The sequence below is a fragment of the Bidens hawaiensis genome, unplaced genomic scaffold (genome assembly GCF_021521415.1).
Source record: "Bidens hawaiensis isolate Kalapana, Puna unplaced genomic scaffold, B.hawaiensis_p1.1 tig00046191_1, whole genome shotgun sequence".
Lineage (NCBI taxonomy): Eukaryota > Viridiplantae > Streptophyta > Magnoliopsida > Asterales > Asteraceae > Bidens > Bidens hawaiensis.
The window spans coordinates 54,551-61,425 of NW_027498240.1; the positions used below are offsets into that span (position 1 = coordinate 54,551).

Consider the following 6,875-nt stretch of genomic DNA (forward strand, 5'->3'; position numbering starts at 1 on the left):
ATAAAAATATTTCTGGAATTTATTTACTGATTTATTAATTTATAAAAATTCATTTTATCAGCTATATTTCGCTTGAAAATCGTCCGTTTACCCCAAACAATTTCCAAAAATTCCATAAAAATTTCTGAATACTCAAATCATGTCTCAAAACAACCTGTATCAATTCCAGAATATAAAAAATTCATGCAATATTCTTTTCAGCCCGAATTCGGCTGTAAAAATTCACACAAACGCAAATAAACAAAATACCTTTAAACTTCTCCAAATGATCCCAAAATTCATATGTGATCAAAATAAATCAAATATAAGTTCCCAGAAAAATTTCATAATTTTTGAAGTGTTTTAGATATTTTTCCCAAATAAACGTCCCAATTCGGTAATAAATTCACCAAATATTCTCGGATGGTCAAAAAATTACCAAATTTGAACAGGGACTCATTGACATGGTCCCTGATGTCCCTGCAAAATTTCAAGTCCTAAAAATATGCACATAACAACCTTAACCTAAGTAGCCCGTAAGCGAGTGTTTCGGCATTACCTTAGCGGGTTTGGCTCGTTTCCGACTTTTTAATCAAGATTTCAGGTTCTTGTGCTTCTAAGAAAGCTAGGTACAAGTCCTATATCACAAACCAAGCAATATTTCATCAACATAACAGCCCTTAACTTAGGGTTTCGGCTAGTGCACAAAAACGAACTTTTGAACCGTAAAAATGTCATTTCAACCTTTTAATCCGTGTTTATGGCCAAAAAAACTATCAAAACAGGTTCCTTACCATGTGTATGATCAAAACATGTTTATGGACCATTTTTAGGATTTTTACACGGTTAGGAATGATTTTTAGTAACCAAGACATGTTTTTATGGTATTAAACAAGTTTAAACAAGTTCAAAAGCTACTTATTTAAGCTCTTTACCTTAGGTTTTGGAGGTTTTCTGGAATTTCAACTTGCAGCTGCTTGGACCTCAGTTTTTATAAACCAAATTGGATAAACAAGCTTCCTAAACAAGTTTTATAAAAAGAATGGGGGGTGGGGGTGGGCTGCCGATCGGAAGTCTCTTTAGGCCCATGATGGGCTGTTTTAGCCCAATGATCTGGTTTCTCCAGCCCAAATACGAAAAGCCCGGTCCAAATTTAGTTTGGGTTTGGTTTTTGGCACGAAAAACTTATCGGGCGCGTTAAACAGCGCGAAAACGAGTGTTTTTCGGCTAGTTTTGTGTAAAATTATAAAAACATACTATATGTTTGTAAAAATCAAAAATATTTTCACGGATCGCTTAAAACATTTCAAATAAGTGTTTGGTAAGTCTTTTTCGACTTAACGGATGATACAATGCTTGGTTTGTAACTATCTTTCGCGTTTAAATCTATAGCGGGTAGTTAAACGAGCATGTTTTCGTTTAACTTGTTTGCTATCAAACTAAGACCATATTTCTAATGTTTTAGCTTGTATAGATCGTATATCACTTATAGATGGCCCCCCGAGATATCTGGGTCATAACCCGACCCGTTCGGTTAATCGTTCGTTTGTTACGCAAAAGGCGTTTATTTGCTTAATTGGTAAATACGTACTAAGGTGTACCTTGTTTTGGCTCAAATATCACAGTATGCTTGTAAAAGATCAACTGTAATTTAATTAATTTAATTAATTTTGCTGCGGTCTCTCGTATCTCTATTACTCATAGCAAGTTTTACACACTTGTATAGATCAGATAATTATAGTGAATCTATGCATGTGTGTAGATGTTTATAATATACAAATAACACATAAATATATGCATTTCAATTCAAGTATATATATACATAACCTTGGTAGAATTTTAGATAAATACATAAATAAATGAGTTATATTTTAATACATAAAATCCTAGTGGTTAGACTTAGTCCCTACATCAGTGCAAACTTGGGAGTTTACATGTTTGTTTGACTGCCTTATGCAGATGTTCTCCGTGTCCTCAAACTCGACTTGATCTAATGATCATCAAAATAACTTGGTCCCGACACCGAAACCTCAAGGACCATCTTCCAACACTTACGTCAGAATTTTTATAATGGGCCTGAGTATATATAAAGTTGTAAGAACAACAGTGTGTATGATTGTGTGGATCCAACAAAGGGGCCATTTGACAACTTTGTGGCGAGCCATTAAGATGTACGACCAATTATAAGTTAGCCTTTGAATCGGTCATCATATTTCTAAAAGTTATCCATTAAGAAATTTCATGAACCATTATGAGACATCTTTTAAGTGAATTAAAGACACTCTACCGACCGATTCAAAGGTAGCATCTTAATGGACTCAACATTAGCATTAGTGCAGTAGCCTTTAATGGGCTAAGCATTTATGAATCCATCTTTTATGGACTGATTATAAAAACTAAGAAACTGGTTAATTCTTTTCATGCTTCAATTTATACATCTAAAATTGATCACTAACAAACTGTATTCAACTTGCAAGAAACTACATAGTCGATATTAAATTGGACTTGATTAGATTATTAGAATTTAGAACCAAACCCAATTTTGATCCTGGCTTGGTTGAATCCGGTTTGAAAATAGCGGGTGCACATTTTTATTACATGCCTTCTCAAACGACAGCTCATATTCTGACACCCGCGAACCAAATTTATGGTTTTCTAAGACAGCCCGTTTTGACCCGTTACTTAGCATGACCTGACCGTTTTGCCAGCTTACTAAAAATAATATATGGATGTGATTCGATAATCTAGACTCAAGATATATCGTTGGGAAAAAGAAATTAATAATTTATGGAGAAAACAAAAGATAGCCCAAGATAGACGGAAGCTATATTGTGGATACAATTTATGCCTTGATATATTTTTATCCATCCACAACGACTTGTGAAGTCTTTCGTGGGCCATAATTAAGGTCCCCTCCATCTACACAATTATCAGTATTACTTCATGCAGTATGTTCATCATAGCAACTCATTTTGCTAATAAGTTGAGGTTGAATGATGGGATATCAGCGGGTTTCGGGGCTTCATCTCGTTTGCTTAAGCATGTTTCTGGTTGCAACCGAATATAAGTGTCTCGGTGCTCAAAATTCAACAAGAATCTGCCATGAACGAGAGAGACAAGCACTGCTCGAGTTCAAACATAGCGTTGACGATGAGTTCGGAATGCTCTCATCATGGGTTGGAATTGATTGTTGCTCGTGGGAAGGAGTTCGTTGTGATGATGCCACCGGAAGTGTTGTCAGCCTCCATCTCAGGGCAAACGTTGGAGAAATTGTAGAGGGCTACCCAAGCCTTGAAGAAGATTACTACTTAGTTGGTGATAAGTTGAACGCATGTTTAGCCGAGTTGAAGCATCTGGAACATCTAGATTTGAGTGGGAATTATTTTCAACGAAGTCAGATTCCAAAGTTCATTGGGTCCTTCAAGCAGTTAAGTTACCTCAATCTTTCTGATGCAGGCTTTAGTGGTATTATTCCCCATCACATTGGAAATCTTTCCAATTTGAAGGTTCTTGATCTTGGTTCACGTCATTACTTTCCACACGGGCTCATTACAAATGACGTGGCATGGGTTTCTAGCCTCTCCTCACTCAATCATCTTGACTTGAGTTTTGTGAATCTTTCTCAAGCAAAAAATATTGATGTGGTATTTCAAACAATTCCTTTATTAACATACCTAAGTTTGACATATTGTGAGCTTTCTGATGTTAATCTCGGTCTTCATCTTAATTCAAGTAAAATCCTTCCCAACATCCAACATCTTGATCTTGGCTTCAACAATTTTGAAGGTCAACTCCCACACTTTTTTCAAAACATGACATCCTTAACATTCCTTGATCTTTCATCGTATAGTTTTAGTCTAGCAAGAAACTCTCTAAAGCTGCTAAACATGCTCCCTTCTTTATCAGAATTGCATTTGTCAGAGTGTGGCCTTAACAATGCCCACTTTTCACCCACTTATCTTAATTTCAGTGTCCTACCTCTCATGCAATATCTTGATCTTAGCGATAATTCAATTGGAGGAATATTTCCATCTGCATTAATGAACATCACCTCACTGAGAGTCCTTTTACTTTCATTTAATAATTTGAACTCCTCAATTCCTGTAATGCCTAACCTTCTAAAGCTTGATGTTTCTTATAATAACTTTTGGTGCATTGAGCTTGTTGGAATCTGGAGACAATGTCATCTCAAGGAGTTAAAATTTTCAATTAATTATTCTGGAAAAGAAATGAAATGTCCATCTTCAAACACATCTGAATGTTCCCAATATGCTTTAGAGATGTTGGATTCAAGTTTCGGTCATTTAAAGGGCTCGGTTCCAGAATATGTTGGAAAATTAACCAATTTAAGAGTCTTGGCGCTTTGGGGAAACAATTTGACAGTTTCAGTTACAGAATCTCTTGGAAAACTAACCAATTTAAAGGTCTTGGTGCTCGGGGGAATCAGTTTGAAAGATTCAGATCCAGAATCTCTTGGAAGACTGACCAGTTTAAAGGTCTTACATTTGTCTAAAAGTTTGACTGGTTCAATTCCAGAATCTATTGGAAGACTAACCAATTTAAGAGTCTTAGAACTGAACTCCAACTATTTAACCGGTTCAATCCCTAAAGCTTTGGGGAGATTAAGATCATTAAAAGAATTAGATCTATCTAATAACGATTTAACCGGTTCTATCCCAGAATCATTTGGAAGACTAACATGTTAACTCGCTTGAATCTGGAATCAAACCAGTTAATAGGTCAAATCCCAGTATCAGTTGGGCAACTCAGCAAACTCATTGATTTAGATCTCTCTGAAAATTCTTTAGAAGGAGTGGTTTTTGAAGCCCATTTTGCTAACCTCTCGATGTTGAAGAACTTGCAAACACCTGATAATTATAAGTTGATATTCAATATCTCACATGAGTGGACACCTCCATTCCAATTGAGAGATGTTAACTTAGATCTTGCAAGATTGCAAATGGATTTCCACAGTGGTTGCAAACTCAAAGGAAGCTTAAGGCGTTGGATTTGTCTAATGCTAGCCTACATGGACTTCTACCAACATTCATCCAGAAGATGTCCATGCTTTATTTCTTAGATCTCTCCCACAACAAAATCTGCGGATCTTTGATAAACCTTCCTTTTAGCGAATATACTACTTCTTTGCTTCTAAATGACAACCTTTTCAATGGGTCACTTCCAAGATCACTGTGCAAGAGCACACGTTTGATGTCTCTTGATGCTTCTAGCAATCAGCTATCTGGAAATATTCCTAAGTGTGTAGAGAATCTACAAGACTTCGTGATTCTTATACTTAGTTCAAATAGGTTGTATGGAGTTTTTCCAAGTTCTTTAGGAAACAGTTTTTTACCACTACAATGGTTAAAACTGGATGATAACAACTTTAATGGCGAACTTCCGGCCGAGTTGGGGAATTTGAGATCCTTAAAAGTTTTGGATTTAGGCAATAACAAATTCTCTGGAAGCATACCAAAATGGGTTGGAGAAACTCTTACATATTTGACAGTTCTCAGATTGCATAAGAACAACTTCACAGGAAGTATTCCTCAATCTTTGTGCAAATGTTCACGTCTTCATATTTTAGACATCGCACACAACAACTTAAAAGGATCCATCCCTCGTTGTTTTGGAGAATTGAGTGGGATGATTAAGAAAACAAATCTATTTCTTGGAAATCGTAGTTCTGATGCTGGTGTGATTCAGATCGTTAAAGGAATCCAACTTGGTTATACAAAAAATTTGGATTTATTTATTAACATGGACCTTTCAAGCAATAAACTTACTGGAAAAATCCCTCTGGAGATAACTGCACTTGTTTCGTTGATGGGTCTGAATTTGTCTCATAATCACTTGAGTGGGAGCATTCCATATACCATTGGAAACATGAAGGCGCTATATTCTCTCGATTTCTCAGACAACCAATTAACTGGGACAATCCCTCCAAGCATGACAGCTTTGAACTTTTTGAGCTTTATGAATTTGTCACACAACAACTTATCAGGAAGAATTCCAGCCGGAAATCAATTGCAAACACTTATTGATCCATCTATATATGCTGGTAACAGAGATCTATGTGGTGCCCCTCTACCAAATAATTGCTCCAATCATGAAAACCCGCCAACTACAATAAGCAAGAACAAATATGAGGATGCTAATGAGCCAAAGAAGGTATGGTTTTACTTGGACATCACGTGTGGATTTGCAACAGGTTTTTGGGGTGTTATTGGTGTGTTGTCATTCAAGAAGCAGTGGAGACGGAAGCTTTTTCTGACTGCAGAGGCAGCAATGGATAAGGTACACGTGATGGTTGCGGTGAGAGTTTTCAAGATTAGAAGGGGCAGAGAAGCCAAATAAGTTATTGTAAATTATAATATTGTATGAAAATGTAATTTTGCTTTCGAATACTTCTGTTTGTACTATATAATTGTAACCATGGGCGTGTTTTATATAAATGGAATTATTTCAATACATGAGATAGAATGCATGCAGATAACGAAAGAAGTGGAGTGAAGATCATAAACACATAACTTAAAGATCATGGGATGGAAACAGGTTCGCTATTTGTTTGAATGCCGTTTGGTTCATAGTTTTAGTCTCACCCGTTATTAATTTGAATTTGAATTCGATTTTGCAGTCGAGTTTTGAAAAGAAATAAAAGGGCAATGGCAACGGCATAAACACATTTCTATGCCATTTCATCAAACACTTTGTGCGGGTCTTGAAACTTCTAATTCGCAATAACTTTACTGAAGGACCACAAAAACTGACACTGTTAATATTCTTAGAATTATTGTTTTATGCTTCAAAGAATGATGAGCTCTTCATTGCTCATCTATAGATTATAACCATAAACCATCTATAGTTAATACTTTCCAAGCCCACCAGTTTAATGT

General features: G+C 36.0%; 1 pseudogene; it reads left to right on the plus strand.

Moving 5' to 3' along the window:
- The first annotated feature begins 2,955 nt into the window (after window positions 1-2,955).
- Window positions 2,956-6,336, plus strand: LOC143596251 (receptor-like protein EIX2; annotated as a pseudogene).
- The last annotated feature ends 539 nt before the right edge of the window (window positions 6,337-6,875 follow it).